General features: G+C 36.4%; 1 protein-coding gene across 2 annotated transcripts in view; it reads right to left on the bottom strand.

Annotated features, from left to right (window-relative positions):
* WDR7 (WD repeat domain 7) overlaps positions 1-21,764 on the bottom strand; it is a 489,834-nt gene that overhangs the window by 146,430 nt on the left and 321,640 nt on the right. The gene's annotated exons all lie outside the window — the stretch shown is intronic.

The raw sequence follows: 21,764 nt of genomic DNA, 5'->3' as shown, positions 1-21,764 counted from the left end.
TACAAAACAAAATGCAAAGGAATATATTAATTTTGCTTCTTAAGATTTTTTTCTGGGACAAGTTTTCAAATTGTATTTCATATATTAGATTGAATTAGACACCAATTCAGACTATAAAGAAGTAGTGTACTGTGACAATAAGATATGCTTCCAATTCACAGATAAGTAAATCACAAACCTGAAGCATCTTAATAAAATGACCAAAGTGGAAATTAATTCTCTCTATATGGACTACAGAAAAGTCATTATGTTAACTTATGTTTAATACTCCAAAAATATTTTAAATTGGACAACTAAAAACATTTCTGCCAAAAGCATAGTTACTCCCCTTAACAGGAGGTGGCATGGTATAGTGGAAAAGGCATTGGATTTGGAGGCAGAAGATCCAAATTCAAATTCTAGTACCTATGAGCTCCATGTGAACTTGGAGAGAAAACACTGGATAAAGTGCTGGACCTAAAGTCAAGAAGACTTGGTTTCAAATTCTCACATACTTACTAACTGTATGATTCTGGGCAAGTCACTTAATGAGGGGTTTAGGTACCTTATAGCTGGCACTATCCTAACTCCCTCCATCTCCAGGTTTCAAAATCAGAGAAGAAAAGTTCCACTATATGCCTTTTGTCTCTGATAGCAAGGTATTGTGAAAAGAGCACTATATATAGAGGCACGGTGGATAGAGCTTTGGACCAGTGGTCAGGAAGATCTCACTATATTTATACTCTAGATTTTTTTTTAAGTTCAGAAGGTATTTTGAAATCTATTAAGGGTCACTGACATATTATTGGAATTTCAAAGGTGGCCATCACCCAACGAAGAATCATCAAATGGGCCTTTTCATATTAGTCAGGTTGGTTGTGAGAATGACTGGTGATTGTCCTCATTATTCATTACTCATTACTTCGCCTTCTTCTTTCCTCCCCAGGAAGAAATGGAAACTGAACTAAGCCTGAAGGAAGAAATAGATTCTAAAGGGCCAAGTAAGGAAGTGAGAGTACACTGTAAGAATGGATGCATAGAGGCAAGGGGTGGAAAGCTGTCCATCTGGCCTGGAATAAAAACTAATAAAGACAGTACATAAGGTTTGAAAGGTAGGTTGGAAGCAGATTGTCAATCAATATGCAATTATTAAGTGTTTGCTAAGCACTAGGGCTAAAAAGGCAAAAATATAGTCCTAGCCCTTGAGGAGCTCCTATCCAAATGGGGGAGAGCACATGTAAATAAATAGGTACATATAAGAGATATACAGTATAGATGGAAGCTAATCTCACTTAAAGCACTTAAAGCTATCTTTCTGGGAGGGTGGCCATTTACTAAAACTTTGAAGGTCATTCAAAAGATTGTGAAAGACCTTAAATGCTAGTCTAAAGCATTTAGCTTTTATTGCAAAAGCAATAAATAGGGCAACATTAATATTTTTGAATATGGAAGTGATATGGTTACACCTGTACTTTAGGAAAGGTGTTTTTGATTGGGAAGGGCAGCAGTGTAGAGAGTGGCTTAGAAAAGGGAAAGACTGAAGGCAGTGAGACTAACAAGGAGGAAATTATAATAGTCTAGAACAGAGATGATAGTCCTTGATTAAAAAGAAGAGGAGAGAAGAGTTAGACTCAATAGGATGTGGCAAATGATTGGCTATGTAGTCGAGAAAAAGAAAGAACTACAGATGATTAGATCATAAAAGTGTGCATCTAGGAGGATGATGGGGCTCCTAAATAGCTATGGTAAGAGAATTAACATGGCAATTATTCACATAAAGAGACTTGTTTTCTTATCCATTGTGTATTCTATATGTTCAATTTATAAAAATTAAGAGAAAAAAGGATTTAAGTTGTCTCATATTTGAAATCATCTATATACATCTACCCACATTTATACATGTTATAACAAATGTAAATATGTATAATTATGGATGGATTTCTTAGGACATGTATTATTTTTTATGTTTCCATTAATATTACATAGTTTTATTTAGATACTGGTTAAGAACCCAACTGGAGTGCTTTCTAGGAGAGCGTTTTTGGTTTGTTTTTGAAGAAATGAATTCTTTGTTGTGTTGTTTGCCTTTCTTGGAAGGTATAAAGAAGTATACCCAGTCGTAAACAAACTCTCAACAGAATAACTAGCAACGTTCAGAAGCAAAAAGAAACAAAAACAATAACAAAAAAACCCTGATCTCATTCAAACTCCTTTGTGCTCCCTATATTATCCTTATCCTGAACAACTCATTCCACCTCTGGGATGGGGACTAAACTAGAAAACAGCAAAAATAGTTTCTCTTCATCACAGGTTGTTTCATCTCTAAAAACCATAGTATTTATACCCCACATCTTCACTCCCTACTTAACAGCTGCACTTAGCATGATAACAGTGAATACTATACACTACTGATATTCCCCTCCTTTTCCTCTTGGTCTCCAATTTCACATAAAGAAATGGACATGACAATGTTTAGAAAACATCTTGTTGCTCCTCTTGCAAAGCTTTGGGTAGCCAGGGCTCTTTTCCTTCTAACATCTTATGATCAGGGGCTTCCCTTTGCATTGTTATATTGACTACTACCTTCTTCTTCCTCCCACGGCAGTTTATCTTGCAATTCTTTCTCTAGTTCTTGTAAAGTGACATTTTTGTTTCTGTTTCCTCCACTGGTTTAGACTCTATGTCCTTCTTTTCTTCTAGAAGTGGTCACTCTTTCTTTTTCTTCAGTTTCCTCCATCAGTTTACACTCTGTGTCCTCCACTAGTTTGGACTCTGTGTCCTCTCTTGGTTTAGATCCATGTCCTCCTTTTCTTTCAGAATAATCTTTCTTGCTTTTGATTCTTTCTTCCACAGGTGACCCACTGTTTCCTCTTCTTTCATTTTGATCATTACTTTTCTTCCTGCAACATTTCATTCTCTGTTTCTAACTCTACTTCCAACTTTTCACTCTCAATTTTACATCCTCCAACAGCTTAGACCCAATCTTTTCCATTTCTTCCAGCTTTAATTTTCTCTCTTTTCTTTCTCTTTTACTGGCTTACTTATCACATTTTCCTCTTTTTTTTGGTGTGGATATTTTTGTTTTATCTTCCATCTTATTCTCATTCATGTCATCATTTTTCTGCTTAATATCTTCGGGCATTATTTCATCTTCCATGTTGCTATTCTAGTCTTCTACCCTTCTTTGCTTGAGCTTTAGTAGTCTTTTACTTGATGCCATCCTCTCTGATCTTATTTTATGCATTAAATAAGAGCATAACATGTTTTCGTCCATTCCTCAGTACATATATTCTTAATAGGATATCAGAAAGGGTTTTTACTTATCTGATCAATAAACTTATTGTTAATATTCTAAAATATAGTCATACATTTAAACAAAAAGTCACCTATACTAAACAAAAAGTTTTCATATTTTAACACTACAACAGTGCCTGGAAAATAGTAGGTACTTAAAAAACATTTTGTTTTGTATACAGAGTTGAAATGTTGGCAGTATTATCACAGGCAATTAAGAGATGTAAAAAGTGAAAACCTAAACAAACAATTTATCATTATAATTTTCTAAATAGCTTTTTAAAATTACAGGGGAACAAAGAGTCCTAACACCATTAGCATAACTATCATCTCTGAGAGTAACTCTGCTATTATCCAAAACTCTTTGGCAATCAAAATGGAAAAAACGAAACCTTATTTCAAATCCCTCTCTACTTCTTAAGTAACCATACAGACTTTAACTAAAGAGTTTTGTGATTGGTTGAAGAAAGGGATCAGAATTTTCATTAATCATCCTTCTTACCTCATCAGTAATCTTATTATTCAATTAGCAAGACCAACAAGCTTTGGTCACCCAGTCACTACACCCATGCTGTAGTGTTGGGTCATTAATCATCACTCAAAAATTTTACAGTATAGAAAATATGAATAGAGATAGCACATAATGCATTTACAAAGACAAAAATCTGTGTGATTTTAATCTCATTTCCATTTGTCAGTGGTAATTATTTTTATAAAGTAAATATTAAGATTACAACACAAAGAACAAGAACAAAGATAATATAGTCTCTCTGTGCTTTACAAAAAATAAACCAAGTAAATATTGTATTTAAGTTGCTAAAGCTTATCTTTGACATCTCCATAACCCAAAATACTATATTAAATAACAACTTTCAATCTTGATAAATAATTTTAAATGTTTAAATCTTAAATTCCATAAGCAGAAAATATTTAAATATACTTTTTCAACAAGCAAAACAGAATATGAAATCTGCCCTCTTATACAAAAATTATAAGTGTTCAACCTCAGAGTTTCTCTCAATGATGTCAGCAATGTTTAGTGACATACTGCAAAAACCACAAGACATGGAGTCTGAAGATCTAGGGCCTTGGACCATCAAGCCATTAAGCTTTGTGACCTTAAGAAAGTGTGAATCTCTCTGAGTCTGAGTTTTCACTTCTATAAAATAAAGCAGCCAAATTAAATGATCTCTAAAGCCTATCTAGTTCTAAATGCTGCGATTCTGTTAGGTCATTACTACTTATGTATGCATTGAGTCAATTATTTTTCTTTTTCGTAACTTTAAAGTAACAATCAGTGCTGAAAATGCTAAATGTATAGCAACAGGCTCCTCTACCTTTTATACTACATTTGTCCATTATGTCCATTTGTCTGATCAATCAGACTTCTTTGTGTTAAGATAAAGTATGAACATGTGAAAAAGTAAAATTGGTTACAAAGGCTAAATGAGAAGAAAGTATCTTTACATATTCAAGTGAGAACAAAAGGAAAATTTCAAAAGGAAAGCAATCAGCTGCAAACTGGAAATTAGTCAAACCAAGAAGAATCTGAAGAGAATCTAGCAAGGGATTTCCAAGCCAATAATAAAACAATTTGGTTTTCTATAATTTGCATACAGATATATACTTTTCTTAGTTACACTGTATCCTCAGTCTCTTTCTAACTTTGCAATCACATGACACTTTCTACCCCTGCACACACCTGGCTAACAGGGGCTTCCTTGCTCCACCTCTCACATGACATGCCATCTTCTATCTCTGCACCTCTGTATTAGCCATCCCCCATGCCTGGAAGGCCCTCTCTCTCTTTAGTTCTGCTTCCTGGATTCCTTCAAGTCTAAGCTGAAACCCGCCTTCTACAAAAGACTTTTTTTGGTCTCCCTTAATGATAGTTTATTCCCTCTGAGATTAACTCCAACTTATCCTGTATACATGGTTTTTGTATGTAACTGTTTGAAAATTGTCTCCCCCAATTTGAATGGCAGCTCCTTGAAGGCAGGGATTATTTTTATGTTTCTTTAGATCGCCAATGCTCACTATAATGCCTAACTCATAGCAGGTGCTTAGTAAATGTTTCTTGACTGAACGGGAGCCCCATAATTCCTATATTTTAAATGGTGGTCTAGAATTCTGAATCTCACTCTTGGACACCATCTTAACCAGACGTCTACTTCTGAATTATTCATCTATCTTGCAAAACCTTTAAAAGTAGGGATGAAAACAACAACTGTGTTCTTAAGTTCTTCAGGTTTTCTTGATTATATTAAACACTGTTTCAATGTAAAAATGCATTACTTCAAGAGGTGGATCCAAGATGTCAGAGTAAAGCCTGGGCCTTGCCTGAGCTCACACAAATTTCCTTTGAAACAACTTTAAACAATGCCTCAAAACAAATTCTGGAGTGGCAAAACCCACAAAAGGACAGGGTGAAACAATTTTCTATCCCAAGACAGCTTAGAAGGTTGGCAGGAAAGGTCTGTCACATTGGGCTGAGAGTGCAGTGCAGTTCAGTGCAGGCTGCAAGAGCACAGGCCATGCCGTAAGAAACCAGAATCAGACCTTTGGGCTGACTGAATCAATTGCAACAGTGGCTGCTTCTGTAGCTCTCAGGCCACAGACAATAAGGGGGTCGGCAACTAATCAGGAGATAAAAGGGGTCCCTGTACTGCCAATGGGTGCAAGACTCTGTTGCATTACTCAATACTTGGATCTGGATCACAGTCCCAGGGTGACAAGTTGCACTAATACACGAGAGTTTATGACCACATGGGGAGCAGGAATCCTGGTCACAATTCCAGGGAGAAAAAGAGTGCTTGTGGTCACTCACAAACCAGAGCACAGGCTAGGAGAGTAGTAAACACACCTTTCCTCAGAACACTAAAGAACTGAAGCTCACAGACCTCCAGAAGTAGCTTTGGATATAGCTGTACCAAAAAAATTTGAAGCTTAGGACAGTGAACCCTTCACCCTGGGAGCACAGCCTGACTTTAATATTAAGATAAAAGTCAAGAAATAGGCTGGAAAAAATGGGCAAATGATAAAAAAAAATTATCCTGAACATAGAAAGTTACCATGATGTAAGGAAAAATCAAAAAACAAACTCAGAGAAAGATAACAAAGTCAAAACTGCTACATCAAAAGCCTCAAAGAAAAATGTGAACTGGTTTCAAGCCCAAAAAGAATTCCTGGAAAACTGGGAAAAGAAATGACAGTGATGCAAGGAAATTATGGGGGCGGGGGAATCAACAGCTTGGCAAAGAAGGCACAAAGGAATACTAAAGAAAATAGCACCTTAAAAAACAGAATAGGCCAAATGGTAAAAGTGGCCCAAAAATCCAATGAAGGAAAGAATGCTTTAAATAGCAGAATTGGCCAAATGGGAAAAGATGTACAAAAATTCACTAAAGAAAAGAACTCCTTAAAATGTAAAACTGTACAAATGGAAAAGGAGATAAAAAAGCTCAATGAAGAAAATAATTCCTTAAAAATTAGAATTGGACAAGTGGAAGCTAATGACTCAATGAGACATCAAGAAGCAATAAAACCAAATCAAAAGAATGAAGAAACAGAAGAAAATGTAAAACAGATCTAGGAAAGAAAATCTAAGATTTACTGAACTACTCAAATGCCATGCCCAAAATATGAGCCTAGACATCATCTTTCAAGAAATTTTCAAGGAAAACTGCCCTGATATTCTAGAAACAGAGAGTAAAATAGAAATGGAAAGAATCCATCAATCACCTCCTGAAAGAGAGCCCAAAATAGAAACTCCAGGAATGTTACAGCCAAATTCTAGAGCTCCCAGGTCAAGGAGAAAATATCTCAAATAGACAGAAACAATTCATATATCATAGAACCACAGTCAGTATGACACAAGATTTAGCAGCTTCTACATTAAAGGATCAGAGAGCTTAGAATACAATATTCTGGAGGGCAAAGGTGCTAGGATTATAACTATGGATCACCTAACCAGCAAAATTAAGCACAATCCTTCAGGGGAGAAAAACGGACATTCAACAAAACAGGGTGCTTTCAAAAGCATTCCTGATGAAAAAACCAGAGCTAAATAGAAAATCTGACTTTCAAATATAACACTCAAGAGAAGCATAAAAAGGTAAATAGGAAAGAGAAATCATAAGGAATTCAATGAGGTTAAACTATTTATATTCCTATATGGGAAGGGGATACTTGTAAATCCTAAGAATTTTCTCACTATTAGGGGAGTTAGAAGAAGTATACATAGACAGAGGGCACAGGTGTGAGTTGAACATAATGGGATATCTAAGAAATAAAATTCAGGTGTGAGAATGAAGAATGCACTGGGAGAAGGGGGAAGGGAGAGGTAAAATGGTGTAAATTATCTCACGTAAAAGAGGCACAAAAGAGTTTTTATAATGGAGGCGAATCTGAAGGTGGTGGGCAGATGTGCTTGAACCTTACTCTCACTGGAATTGGTTTAAAGAGTGAATAACATACACTCTTAGTTAGCATAGAAATCTCTCTTACCCTACAGGAAAGTAGGAGGGGAAAAGGATTAGAAAAGAGGGGAGGCTGACAGAAGGAAGGGCAGACTGGGGGAAGGTGGTAGTCAGAAACAAGACACTTTTGAAGATGGACAGGGTGAAAGAAGAGAGAGAGTAGTAGTAAAAACAGGGCAGGGGGAATAGGATGAAGGGATATAAGGTTAGTAATCAAAACTGTGGGAAAAAATGTAGAGCAAGTATCTCTGAAAAAGGTCTCATTTTTCAAATATAAAGAGACCTGAGTCAAACTTATAAATATAAGAACCACTTGATAAATGGACAAAGTGATATGAAGAGGCAGTTTTCAGACAATGTAATCAAAGTTATCTATAGTCATATGAAAAACTGCTCTAAATAGCTACTGATTAAGGGAAATGCAAATTAAAACAACTCTGGGATACCACCCCAACCATCAGACTGGCTAATATGGTCAAAAAAGGGAAAATAACAAGTGTTAGAGAAGATATAAGGAAATCAAAACACTAAGTACTCTTTACTCTTCAAGCAGTTATACCCCAACGAAAAACTCAAGGGTCAAGTAAGTTGGCTGGGAACATGGCCAGGCAGCAAAAACAGACTCAGATTCAGTCTCAGACTTTGGAATCTTTCTTTGGTGAAAACAAGACCAAAACATACAGACAGAAGAAGTCAACAAAGTCAAAGAGCCTACATCAAAAGCCTCCAAGAAAAACATGAACTGGTCTCAGGCCATGGAAGAGCTCAAAAAGGATTTGGAAAAGCAAATTAGAGAAGTAGAGGAAAAATGGGCAAGAGAAATGAGAATGATGTGAAAAAACCATGAAAAACAAATCAATGACTTGCTAAAGGAGACCCCAAAAAATACTGAAAAAAATATTGAAGAAAACAACACCTTAAAAAACAGACTAACTCAAATGGCAAAAGAACTCCAAAAAGCCAATGAGGAGAAGAATGCCTTGAAAGGCAGAATTAGCCAAATGGAAAAGGAGGTCCAAAAGACTACTGAAGAAAATACTACCTTAAAAATTAGACTGGAGCAAGTGGAAGCTAGTGACTTGATGAGAAATCAAGATATTATAAAACAGAATCAAAGGAATGAAAAAGTAGAAGACTATGCGAAATATCTCATTGGAAAAACTACTGACCTAGAAAATAGATCCAGGAGAGATAATTTAAAAATGATTGGACTACCTGAAAGCCATGATCAAAAAAAGAGCCTAGATATCATCTTTCAAGAAATTATCAAGGAAAACTGCCCTCATATTCTAGAGTCAGAGGGTAAAATAGAAATTGAAAGAATCCACAGATCACCTCCTCAAAAAGATCCCAAAAAGAAAACTCCTAGGAATATTGTCGCCAAATTCCAGAGGTCCCAGGTCAAGGAGAAAATACTGCAAGCAGCGAGAAAGAAACAATTTGAGTACTGTGGAAAAACAATCAGGATAACACAGGATCTAGCAGCTTCCACATTAAGGGATCGAAGGGCTTGGAATATGATATTCCGGAGGTCAATGGAGCTAGGATTAAAACCAAGAATCACCTACCCAGCAAAACTGAGTATCATGTTCCAAGGCAAAATATGGATTTTCAATAAAATAGAGGACTTTCAAGCTTTCTCAGTGAAAAGACCAGAGCTGAATAGAAAATTTGACTTTCAAACACAAGAATCAAGAGAAGCATGAAAAGGTAAACAAGAAAGAGAAATCAATAAGGGACTTACTAAAGTTGAACTGTTTTGTTCACATTCCTAGGTGGAAAGATGACGTGTATGACTCATGAGACCTCAGTATCAGAGTAGCTGAAAGGAATATGCATATATATATATCTATATATCTATATATATATATATATATATATATATAGACAGAGGGCACAGGCTGAGTTGAATATGAAGGGATGATATCTAAAAAAATAAAATCAAATTAAGGGATAAGAGAGGAATATATTGAGAGACAGAGAAAGGGAGAGATAGAATGGGGTAAATTATCTCGCATAAAAGTGGCAAGAAAAAGAGGTTTTGGAGGAAGGGAAGAGCGGGCAGGTGAGGAGGAATGAGTAAATGTTGCTCTCATCGGATTTGACCTCAGGAGGGAATACCATGCACACTCAGTTGGGTATCTTACCCCACAGGAAAAAAGGAGGAAGAAGATAAAAAAGGGGGGATGATAGAAGGGAGGGCAGATAGGGGGAGGAGGTAATCAAAAACAAACACTTTCGAAAAGGGACAGGGTTGGGGCAACTAGGAGGCGCAGTGAGTACAGCACTGGCCCTGGAGGCAGGAGGACCTGAGTTCAAGTCTGACCTCAGACGCTTGACACATGTACTAGCTGTGAGACCTTGGGCAAGTCACTTAACCCCAATTGCCCTTCCCCAAAAAAAATCAAACAAACAAACAACAACAACAAAAAGGGGGGGGGGGGGGCAGCTAGGCAGCTCAGTGAGTAGAGCACCTGCCCTGGAGTCAGGAGGACCTGAGTTCAAATGTGACCTCAGACACTTGCCACACTTACCAGCTGTGTGACCTTGGGCAAGTCACTTAACCCCAATTACCCTGCTTTCCCCCCTCCAAAAAAAAAACCATTCGAAAAGGGACAGGGTCAAGGGAGAAAATTCAATAAAGGGGGATAGGTTAGGAAGGAGCAAAACATAGTTAGTCCTTCATAACATGAGTATTGTGGAAGGGTTTTACATAATGATATGCATGTGGCCTATGCTGAATTGTTTGCCTTCTTAAGAAGGGTGGGCGGGGAGGGAAGAGGGGAGAGAATTTGGAACTCAAAGTTTTAAAAACAGACGTTCAAAAACAAACAAAAAAAAAGTTTTTGCATGCAACTAGGAAATAAGATACACAGGCAATGGGGCATAGAAATTTAGCTTGCCCTATAAGAGAACAAGGGAAAGGGGGATGGGAGGGGAGCGGGGTGACAGAAGGGAGGGCTGACTAGGGAATGGGGCAACCAGAATATATGCCATCTTGGAGTGGGCAGGACGGTAGAAACGGGGAGAAAATTCATAATTCAAACTCTTGTGAAAATCAATGCTGAAAACTAAATACATTAAATAAATTACATTAGAAATAAAAAAAAAAACACTAATGCACTGTTGGTGGAGTTGAGAACTGATCCAACCATCTTGGAGAGCATTTTGGAACTATGCACAAAGGGCTATAAAACTGTGCATACCCAATGACCCAGCAATATCACTACTAGGTCTGTATCTCAAAGAGATAAAAGGAAAAGGACCTAAATGTACAAAAACATTTATACCAGATCTTTTAGTGTGACAAAGAATTGGAAATTGAGGGGATGTCCATCAACTGGGGAATGGCTGACCAACTTAAGGTATATGATTGTGATGGAATACTATTGTACTCTGATGAAATGATGAACAGGATGCTGCTCTCAGAACTAGAAAGATTTACATGAACTGATACAAAGTGAAGTGAGCAGAACCAGGAGAACAGTGTCCACAGTAACAATACTATAAAATGATCAACTGTAAATGACTTAGCTATTCTTAGAAATACAATGATCTAAGACAATACCAAAGGACTTACAATGAAAAATGCTATCCACCTCCAGAGAAAGAACTGATGGAGTCTAAATGCAAATCAAAACATACTTTTTAAACTTTCTTTTTCTTGTTTTGTATGTGTTTTCTTTCGCAACATGACTAATACGGAAATGTTTTGCACGACTACACAAGTATAACCTAGATCAACCACATCAAATTGCTTCCCTTCTTGACGAGAGGGCAAGGGAGGAAGGGAGGAAGACAATTTGGAACTCAAAATTTTAAAAAACAAATGTTAAAAATTGTTTTACATGTAATTGGGTGAAAAAAAAAACCTAAATTTTTAAAAATGTATTTTTCTAGGTTTCTTCTGGCAGGTTTCTTCTTCTTCTTACATTTGTGTCCATGCGAATCATCAGAAATGAGCAGTAGTTACTTGTTTTAACAAGTTTTGGGAGGTTCTCTGTTACATATTGAATGCACATTCCAGGATGACAGCAGACATAGAACACATTGTCAGGTTGACAAATAGCTGCTTCAGAATCCCTCAGCAAGGTATTACCAATCACTATTGCTCATCCATCTCTACTTCCTCTGATCCTCTCTGAATGACCTCTTATATGATGGTACCTGTGGATCCACAATACCATTCCTCACTAGAAAAGCAGCTGCTTCCTAACTGGAGGCTTTTGGGCAGAGCCTCATATTGATTACTGACCTCTAAGTACTTAGTGGTTCTTCTTCCCTTTTGTTCCTTTCATATTCTTCCATCTTTGACCTCCTCACACATGTCAGGATTCTCTTCTACATCTTTAGATTTTTTCTCTTCTTTGTTTTACATTAAAATTACTTCTTCTTCTAGTCTTTTTTTTTTTTAAAGGCACACAATTCTTTCCGATAACCTGGAGGACACAGAGGCTCTTCACCTTCTCTTCAAGAAGGGAGGCCAGCCTGCACTTTGAGCATGGACAACAAGTACTATGGGAGAAAGACAAATACTGAGCACCCCATTCTGTCACTGCAAAATTTGTGGCTAGTACATAATTTCAAGCAGTATTTTACAAAGCAATAGCTCAACTCCAATGACTATTTCATAAAAATATATTAGAGTGTATGCAAATCTTCTACTTTCATATGCAGGAAAAGTACATAGCAAATAAGCTGGGAAATTATTTAAAGAAAGCTCAAGAAATACATCTGCCTTCATGGACACATACATTCCTTATGCTGCTCACCACACTCAATTGTTGGAATGATATTTCGAAATGTCAAGAAATCTCCCACTTCCCTGTTTATTCTTTACTTCTAGGAAGTCGTACGAGCTGCAGAGAAAATCCTGTTGCTACCCTCTAAGGACCTTCTCTAAGAAACCAGCAGCAGTGGCTTTCAATCTAAGCGAATAGGGTTGCCTAGGGACATATCTTTGGTAAGTAATATTGCAAAGGTGAAGTAAAGTTTCCTAAGTACAATGTTTTATAGTATTTCAATCATTATTTTCCCTAAATGTACCTCACCATTGCTGTGTTCATTACAGGAAGGAGCAGTCTGGCAAGAGTAGAGACACTGCTGAATTCTAACAGTCTCTGTGGTGGGAGCTCTACAGGCAACTTACTCACTACTCTGACAATTTTTTCCTAAGAGCAAAAATAAACAATGGGTAAGTGGGAGATTTCTTGATATTTTCAATCATTCTCCTGACAAAGTAAAATAGAAAGCGTGGGGAAGGTAACCACTAGTCTCTCATATGCTGGTAGTGTTTTAACAATATGACAGAATAGGGAAAACCAGCAATAACCCATAAAAGATCTTTTGCCCTAGAATAGACTACATGTGTGGCTGTTGCTGCTCTGAGAGTGATTGACGCTTCACACAAAGGCTGCATGGTTGTACAGAAAATGCAGCTATCCCAAGCATTTACTCTTCCAAATCACATCTCCTTTTAAAAAATGGCTCCCACATGTTAAATTTTCTCATTCTATTTTGTTCCCTTATATTTCACACTACTAATTGAATCTGAGTAATTGACCATTTGCTCTGGCATCAAATAAGCAAAGCTTAGATAATCTAGTAAATGAAACTATAGTAGTGAATTCACTATTTAATGCTGACACCTAACATTCAACAAAACTAAGAAGATAACAAAGGCTATACAGGCTTTCAACTTTCCAAATTCCCTTTTGTACCTTTTGATATTTCAGCTGAGAGACAGTTTGTTAATGTTATTGTCATATGCAACAATCCAGGGTTAATACTTGGCTGTCTAAGCTTCATGCCTTTTTCAACATAATTATTTTTGACTGGTGTTAAGCAACTACATTTAAAAATTTGCTATTCATGAACACAAAATACGAATACCAGAGTAAAAAAGTTTAACAGATTAATTTATCTTGAACATAGCTACTAAATTAATCTTCCTAAGACACAGCTTTAGTTTTATCACTCCCTTGGTGAAATTTTTAAATGTGTCCCTATTATGTACAGAATAAAATCTAAACTCATTCATGTGGCATTTAGAGTTCTCCATCACCTGATCGCAACAAAGCTCTCAAAACTTATCTTTCACTATTGCCATCCCCACATCCTACCAACCTACTGGTCCATTCAAACTGCTCAATGCTTTCCCATTTCTATACCTTCAAAAATGCCATTACATCTCCCTGTTACATCCCCACTAACTACCTTGTCCTCACTAACTACCTTTTCAACTTCTCTCAGCCTATATAATTCCTTCCCATTCTTAAGATTCAGCACAAATTCTCCCTCTTTTCTTATAAAGCCCTTGATGGTCACTTTAGACTAAACTCTTCCTTTTTAGAACTCCTAAAACAATTACTTGATACAAAATTAATTCATAATAAGACATGTACTTCCTTATGAAATCAAATAATTTAACTTTTATACTTTTAAGTCTTCTCTCCATCTAAATTATTAGCAATTTGATGGCAGGAACATGTCATACATTTGTGTATCCCCCAAAAGTACTTATCAGAGTATGCACTCAGGAAATATTCATTTACTTGAAGAACAGTGAAGTATCATGACATAAGCAATTAGATTTAGCTTTATTCAATAAATTCCTTATTCTAAGATATGTCTAAAAGAAGAATATCCTCAGCTGAAATCTTTTAACCAGTGCATTTAAAAATGAACACAGCTTTTATATCACTAACTCCCAGTAAGAATGCCAAGGATCATGCTATATGACACAATTTGCTAGAGCATAAAGTTTAGCAAAACATGGTTAATATGTGCAATTTTTTGTAATATGTTCCCACCCTATAGCCAACTGTGATCTCAATGACCAGTTTGCAAATGATGAATCAGGACACACACACACACAGGCACAGGCACAGGCACAGACACACACACACTCCAAGAATTTTTAAACCTGTAAGATCCAAATTGGCTATAACTTTGTGGCTAGTACAGAAAAAAGAATCATGTTATACTATCAATACAGTTCATATTTAACTGTTTTGCAGGTTTATTTTTTTAACTGCAATAAAACAACTACCCAGTAAAATACCCTTTCCTGCCTTTAAGTCACTGTTTGTGTATTTTTTAATGTTTTACTGTAACAAAGAACAGCACTAGAAGAATATATTTTAAAATGCTTGACTGTAATAGGAAAACTGTAACAAAGACTAAAACTGAAGAAAAAATGAAATAAGAGTTGTGATATGAATAGCAATATGATCCAGAACACTAAAATGAAGAAAGGGAAATTAGACATAAGAGATATTTAAAAAGGCACAAATGTTTGATGTTCTGGCCAGAAGAGCCCCAAGGTAATCTTCATCTCATCAATCTAAAATTAGCTATTATCTTTGTATTTTTATCATTCATGATTGTTAATTTGCACATAGTCATGTCAGAAGGAAGAAGAGCAAGAACTGAGGTTTTGTGGTAACATAAACATAAATTCACCTTATAAGTAAACATTCCCTAAAGAGAAATATTACTCATATACATGTGAGTAATATGTATGTATGAAGAATATGTATATGAGGAATACATATATGAGCAGTAATTCACATTGAATAACTCATATGAGATATACTCATGAGTATATCTATTATTTTTATCAATAATTCAGGATGACTACTATAGAATAATGGCATAGGCAACTAGGTAGTGAAGTAGAGAGAATGCTGGTCCTGGAGTCAGGAAGATCTATGTTCAAATCTAGGCTCAGACATTTACTAGCAATGTAACATTTAATTCTCTGTGTACCTCAGCTTTTTCATCTGTAAAATGGACATATTAATGGCATCCACTTCCCAGGGAAGTTGTGAGAACAAAATTTGGTACTACATGTAAGACTGTTCATCAACCTTAAAGCACTATATAAATGTTAGTTGTAGTAACAGTAGCAGTAGCAGTAGCAGCAGCAGCAGCAGCAGCAGCAGCAGTAGTTGTTATATTCTGGACCAAAACTTGAGTTGGAATATCCCCACCAAGTAGTCACCCATTCTCCAACTGAATACTTCTAATGATGATGAGTCACTATTTAGGAAGGCAGACATCCTATTTTTAGAAAGTGCTTATCAATATAATTTCTTACTTCTACTGAAAAATGATCTGCCTCTTCATAACTTCAACCAAGTAACAAATAATTCTGATTTCTTTAACTACAGAGATGAAGTTGCATTCAGGGCAAACAATCCATAGCTTCCTAGACCAGGGTTTCCATAATCTCAAAATCTCTATTTCTCAGGACATAGGAAGATTAGAGAAGGGGAGTCTTTCAATGTTTGAAAACACAGCTAAGTTGTGTAGCTGGGACATGAGTTTCTGAAAGTTCACTCTTTCTGGTGTTGGATAGGCTTTATTAAATTTAACACCTGGCTCAAAGTTTGTATATGGGATGGGAAAAAAATTCCAAAAGTCAACTAATTTAGCCTCACATTAAAATTTCATTAACATGAAACAATTTGGCAATTGTGTGGCTAAATGTGTAGATTGAGGCTGGGGACAAAACCAGTAGAATGACAGTGCACAGGCAGAATCCAGGGAACCTCATCCCTATGGCTGTGGGTGGGAATGTAGGTTATTAACTAAGATTCCCCTTCATGCTAGTGCTTTCCCTCTTAGATTATCTTCAAATTCATCCTGTATTTTCTTATTTGTACAAAGTTGTTTGCATGTTGTCTCCCCCATTAGATTATGAACTCCTTGAGGGATCATTTTTGGTTTTTCTTTGCATCCGCAGCACTTTGTATGGTGCTTGGAACACAGCAGACACTTAACCAATGAGTGTTAACTGTCCAGGGGTCCAAATCCTACTCTTGCACACCATATTAACCAGCTGTTCATTTCTAAATTATGCCTCTTTATTTTGAAAGTCTTCAAGTAATAGTAAGGATGAAAACACCACCTGTGCTCTTAAAGTCTTCAATTTTGAGCCCAAGCTTTGATTACATTGAACATTTTTTTATAAATGCTTATTGACTTGACTTGATCTAGGACCTTTGTGTTCTATTATGCATAATGACTATCATATGATATGTGTAAGGAAGATAATGACAGTGATGATGGCTAAAGTATATATAACAAGTACAACTGCTGATATCCAATCTGAGTAGAGATAATAAAGAATTTTTAAAAATGAAAAGAAATACTAAATACTTGAAGTTGGTTTGGCATATAAAACTACTAATAATTAAAGCCATTAAGTGAACTGCTTAATACATATGCCTAAGTGCTATCCAATTCAATAATAATTATGTCTCAGATTAACTTTCTTACAAGCTTCTCAGAGAGAAAACTGGACACATATGTTCAATCTTCATAATCTGTTGCTATGAGCATATGCTGTAAACGTCTGCTCAAAACTTACAAAAATTAAATATATTGTTTGCAATGTGCCTCCATCAAAACTTTAATTACTCTTGAAATAACTCTCCTTTAGAAAAAATACTAATGGGTCATGAATCTGGTAAAGATCAGTAATCAGAAGGGATCTTTCACAAGTCACTTGAACAAGGTCCACTCTCTCAGCTCAATTTTCTCACTTATAAAAAATAGAAGATAAACTGGAATCTGTCATTCCTTTTTCATATCTAAAACTTTTATTTTATGATTTTGATAATGTTATTACTGTTAGGTAGAACATATAATTTTCTCAGTTTAGATTTCAGTATGGCTAGCTATAAGCTCATAAGCCTCATGGTAGCAATAAGATTCCTAATGCCTGTAAAGAAAATACTGAATATATGAAGGAAGAAATAGTAACTATCTATTCATGTAGCTGAAGTGAAAATAGAAAAAAGACACATTAAAAATAATGATAAAATAATTAATAGCTCAATTACAAAGAAATTCCTGTGGGATAATATATTATATGCACTTTAAAGCCAAATGAGTTTTATGATGATTTATGTTATTACAATAATGCCAAATGAATTAATAATGATTGGTCACTTATTTCCTGGTGTTGCCAAGTGAAGGAAGTCTTTTCCCACTCACTAGCATGTGTGTCACAGAGCAGCAATGACAGAAATCCACTGCATCACAGGAACAGTCTATCTGATAGAAAATAATTGGAAGGCAGGGCCTATTACAAGGAAATGGAATTATTTAAATGCAATCACTCTATTAAGTTAGATGTTTTGCTATCTATTAATACAATTCTTAGATATAGTTTTTCAAAATTTTCTATGGAATGAGATCCTAAAATTTTAAAGTTGTAAGGAACCTACCTCCAAGAGACAGATCACTTAATCATTTAGTCACACATTATTTTATGGATAAGGATAGTGAGGTCCAGAAAAATTAGTAACTTGTCTTAGATCACAAGGATAGGAAATGACAGTCAGAAGGAAAACTTAGGCTTTCTGAGTTCTATTCCAGCTCTCTTAGGGGCAGGAAGAAAGGGGAAACAAATAATATGACCAGCGGTTTAAGAACTCAGTATAATACAACCTAGTTAAATTAAGAAATCAGTTTAACAAACAAGTTTTTTAAACCTCATTAATCTGATACTAATTTACTCAATATAGTGTCTAGTTAAAAGTAATTAGATGTTTTTTGTCCTTTCACAGAAATTCTCTAGTACAAACATCATTAACTCAAAATATATACTTTTTGGTATCCTAAGTTCCAAATTCATAAGATTTTATTTTCTAGTGCACTTACTGGTTTTGATACAGTGTAATTATAAGCACTTTATTTCTATGGTGCTTGATTTATTCCTTTTAAAAATATTTCAAATTAAATACTGAAGAAATATCTTGCCTCCTCTAAAAATTAAACTTATGAAGTCTAAAAGAGGAAGTCACCTAACAAGCATTTTTTTTTAAGTGGCTAAGTGCTGATCACCCTTTCCCGGTGTCTTCCCTCTGAGACTATCCTCAATTTATCCTGTCTATAGCTTATCTTCCTCATTAGACTGTGAGCTCCTTGGGAGCAGGGACTATTTTTTTTTTACTTTCTTTGTATCTCCAGCACAGTGCCTGGCCAACTGACTGACATGAGAAGTCTGAGATCATAAGCAGATGTATTTTTTAATAAGGTAATTTATTTATTTTTAGTTTTCAACATTCACTTCCATAAGTTTTAAGTTTTCTCCCCCTCCCTCCCTGCCTCCTCCCCAAGATGGCATGCAATCCAATATAGGCTTTCACATACATTCCTATTAAACATATTTTCATATTAGTCATGTTGTATAGAGGAATTAGAATGAATGGGAGTAACCATGAGAAAGAAAAACAAAACAAAACAGAAAAAGAAAACAGTCTGCTTCAATCTGCATTCAGATTCCAAATTTCTTTTTCTGGATGTGGATGGCATTTTCCATCATGAGTCTTTTGGAATTGTTTTAGGTCCTTGCACTGCTGAGAAGAGCTAAGTCTATCAAAGTCAGTCATCACACACTGGGGCTGTTACTGTGTACAATGTTCTGGTTCTGCTCACTTCACTCAGCGTCAGTTCATATAAGTCTTTCCAGGTTTTTCTGAAGTCTGCCTGCTCATCGTTTCTTATAGCACAATTCCATTACATTCATATACAACAACTTCTTCAGCCATTCCCCAATAGATGGGCATCCCCTCTATTTCCAGTTCTTGGCCACCACAAAAAGAGCTGCTATAAATATTTTTGTTCATGTGGGTCCTTTTCCCATTTTTATGATCTCTTTGGGATACAGCCCTAGAAGTAGTATTGCTGGGTCAAAGGGTATGCAATTTTATAGCCCTTTGGGCATAGTTCCAAATAAGCAAATGTAGTCACTGGGAGTACATGGCATGAGTACACAGAAGCAAGACATGGAAAGCAGTTCATCTTGCCTATGGACAGAAAGTCTATGAAAGAGAGTATATAAAGTTGGAAAAGTAGATTGGAAGCAAACTGCTAGTCAAAACCAATTTACTGTTTGCCAGTCACTATTCTAAACACCAGGTATAGAAAGAAAGACAAAAATAGCCCTTACCCTCAAGGAGTTGGAATCCTTATGGAGAGATAACATGTAAATAACTAGGTACATATACAACATATTAAGTAGATAGAAGGCAATCTGAAAGGAGAAGGTGTTAGCAGATGGTGGAGGAAAGGCCTCCTATAGAAAGGGGGATTTGAACTGATTCTTGAAGGAAGCCAGGGAAACTAAAATGCAAAGTTGAGGAAGGAGGGCATTCTAGGCACTGGGAACAGCCAATGTCGAGGAATGGAGATAAGAGATAGAGTGTCATGTTTGATCAACAAGGAGGCCAGTACAGCTGAATTATAGAGCAGGTGGAAAGGAGTAAAGTGTAAGAAGACTGGAAAGGTAGGAAGTGACTGGGCTGTGAAGAGCTTCAAATTCTAAACTGTCCAGGAAAAACAAATACTTAGTCAATCTTAACCCAGGAGGAAAAACCTAGACTTCATGTATACATAACTATACATAACAGTCATGCTGGAAGAGCAAGGAAAGAAGTGTAGAAGGGATGAAAGAATAGACAAAAAGGTGGCCCTTCTCCCTGCCAAGGCAAATTTCTCTTTACTCAATCACGTCCAACTCTTTGAGACTCCATATGGGGTTTTCTTGGCAAAGATACTACAGTGGTTTGACATTTTCTTCAGCTCAATTTTCCAGATGAAGAACTGAGGCAAACAGGGTTAACTGACTTGCCCAGGGGCACACACCTACTAAGTGTATGAGCTCACATTTGAACTCTGGAAGATGACTGTTCCTGACTCTAGGCCGAACTCTTTATCCACGATACCACCTAGCTGCCCCTTCCATGATAATACTCATCATTTTCCCCCTACCTGACAGATCAATATTTCTCAGTCACTTTTAAGGATCATCATCCATGTTATTTCCCATATATATGAGTGGCCTCAAAGCTCCGCCCAGAGGCCTCTCCTCTTCTCTCTTTACATTCTATGGATGATCTTATCAGTTTACATGGATTTGAATACTACTCTATGCAGATGATTCCTATATCTGTATGTAAATCCTTCATCTATCTCTTGACTTCACCTGAATGTCCCACAGGTACTGTAAACCCAACATGTACAAAATAGAACTCTCTACCTAAAACTATCCTTCCTCCAAGCCTCTGTATTTCTGCCAAGGAACCATTATCCCTCTAGTCACCAAGAATGGGGACCTGAGAATCCTGTTTGGCTCCTGAATGTCACCTCTGCCTCATCCCACCATATAAATATTAATTGATGAGTCTTATCAAGTCTACTTCATCAAATCTGTCCCTTCTCTCTACTGAAACTGTAACCACTCTACCCCAGCCCCTTAGCACTTCCAATGCAATTGCCTTTAACTAATCTAAATACATTTGTTGTTTCGTCTCTACAATCCATCCTCCATGTGGCTGCTAAATTGATATTCCTAAAGTGTAAGTCTGACCAAGATACTTTTCTACCCAATCTGCTGTATAGCATTCAAAACCCTCCGTAGTATGACTTTAACTTATTCTTCCAGTCTAATTACACATTTCTCCCCTTTACATAAGCTACTGATAGTCAAACTTGACCAATGCTGTTCACCGTACATGACAATCTACCTCCTGCTTCTATGGCTTTGTAAAGCTTAATTCCCATGATTATAATTCTCTCCCTCTGCCAGGAGGCACAGCTAGCTCAGGGACCACCTTCCTGATTATTCTAGTTGTTAGCATCACTCGCCCTAAAAGCACTATGGATTATTTTGGATTTTTTTTTCTGTATTTACTTAGATGTGAGCAGACTGTATTCCTTTAGTACAGGGGTTCTTCACCAGGGGCCCATGAATCCCCAAGGAGTTAATGAATAGAGTACAAGGAGTCCACTGAATTTGGAAGGGAAAAATTACACTTTTCACTAGCGTCTAATGGAAATTTTACTTTTCCTTCAATTGAGAATATAGGCAACATATGCACTGAAAAGCAGTCGATAAATTGCTAAAGGGGTCCATGATACAAAAGAAGTTGAGTTCTCCTTCCCCAGTAGAATGTAAACTCCTGAAGGGCACGAACTGTTTCACCTGTGTATTTGTGT

Source organism: Trichosurus vulpecula, chromosome 1, assembly GCF_011100635.1.
Source record: "Trichosurus vulpecula isolate mTriVul1 chromosome 1, mTriVul1.pri, whole genome shotgun sequence".
In the NCBI taxonomy this organism is placed as follows: Eukaryota; Metazoa; Chordata; class Mammalia; order Diprotodontia; family Phalangeridae; genus Trichosurus; species Trichosurus vulpecula.
The sequence above is the reverse complement of the archived record's forward strand: the minus strand, read 5'-3'. Positions and strand labels throughout refer to the sequence as shown.